We start from the raw sequence: 1,694 nt of genomic DNA, 5'->3' as shown, positions 1-1,694 counted from the left end.
GTGAAAGCCGATCCGGCGATCCACAGCGCAAAGTTGTTGTATTTCCTCAGCAACCAGCACGGATCAGCTCTAGGCTCTAGGCATGACGAAGCGGATATCGTCCTCTTTTGGAAGCCCAAACAAAGTAGTTTCGCTTTCACAAAAAAAACACACAGCGTCTTCACGACATGGCGGCAGCAACAATACTACAGCGAGAATAAAAGTTAATGCCTTCTTTCTTTGCGTGAACATTTGGGTGGCGCTATGCAAATCTTCCCACATCGTGACGTAGACATGTGGGGGCGTGTTAGAACGAGCCGTTTTAGGTAGGTGTGGCTGTTTCTTACCTTTTATAAAGAATATCTCTTTGGATTTGAGACTTTAGTCTTTGCAACTTTACAGATCTTCTTTATGCACCAAGAGCTTGTAACACTCCAAAGAGAAAGGAAAAATTGAAATCGCATCATATGACCCCTTTAAGCTTAGTACTGACTTGGTAGTTCATTTGAGTAAATCCATGACGTCTGAACTCATCTCTACAGGTGATTGTATGACTTTTGACCGATGAAATTGGCTGCAGTCCAGGGTTTGCTCTTAACTGGTTGGGGGAAAACATTCATGCTGTTATAGTCATCTATGCTAGACTTCTCCTGAAAGTCAACTAAGCAGATATACTACTTTCAAATTTCTCTCCTTGAAAATGAATTTAAAAAAATATTGATGCAATTTGATCACGCAAAATCTTGGGCAATAAGAAGCTATGAGAAGCTCCAACAAGAATCTCCTCTAATACTTTATCCTTGCAATATCAAGTAACGAATCTTCATTTTGACTAAACAATATACATTACCATCTGGGGTCAGTAAGTTAGGGTTAGGGTTTTTTTCTTTTCTTTTTTTTTTAATGAAATAATACTTTTATTCAGAAAGGACTCATTACAATTAAATTAATTAAATGTTACAAAAAAACTACTTTCTATTCTTTCTATTCTACGGAGCCCTGCACATGGCACGCAGGAACAAAAATAGTAGGCTAAATCGTGCTAACGATTTACTATTTCGTTCCCTCAATTTATAAATTGTGTGCACGATTTATAAATCGAGAGAATTAATTGGTAAATTGTGCGCACGATTTAGCAAATCGAGAGAAGTAATTAGTAAATCGAGGAAACAAAATAGTAATCGTGCGCATGATTTATTAATTTTTTTCTTGCATGTCTCCGTACTATCCATCAAAAAACCCGTAAAAAAATTATTACAGTTTCCACAAAATTTTAAGCAGAACAACTATTTTCAAAAAGAAATGTTTCTTCACTGTAAAAAATTATATGACCAGTAAGTCAAAATAAGATGAGCAATTTAATTCTGTCTGTGTTGAGTCACAAATCAGCATATTATTGATTGATTTCTGAAAGAACATGTGACACTGAAGACTTCTGAAAATTCAGCTTTGCCATTATAATTTTTTTAATATATTTTATTTAAAATATATTACAATTGAAAATAGTTATTAAATTGTTATAATATTACACAATATAGTTTTACCCTATTTTTGATCAAATAAATGCATAAGGGACTTATTTCAAAAACATTAAAAATCATACCAACCCCACACTTTTAGTGTAAGAAGCTATACTGACTCACTTCTGTATATGGCCATGAGAAAATGCGATCGTGTATGTAAGATTATATTGCAGTTAATGACCATTAGCAAAT

Source organism: Sinocyclocheilus anshuiensis, unplaced genomic scaffold (genome assembly GCF_001515605.1).
Source record: "Sinocyclocheilus anshuiensis isolate Anshui unplaced genomic scaffold, SAMN03320099.WGS_v1.1 scaffold475, whole genome shotgun sequence".
Classification (NCBI taxonomy): domain Eukaryota; kingdom Metazoa; phylum Chordata; class Actinopteri; order Cypriniformes; family Cyprinidae; genus Sinocyclocheilus; species Sinocyclocheilus anshuiensis.
Note: the sequence above shows the minus strand (reverse complement) of the source record.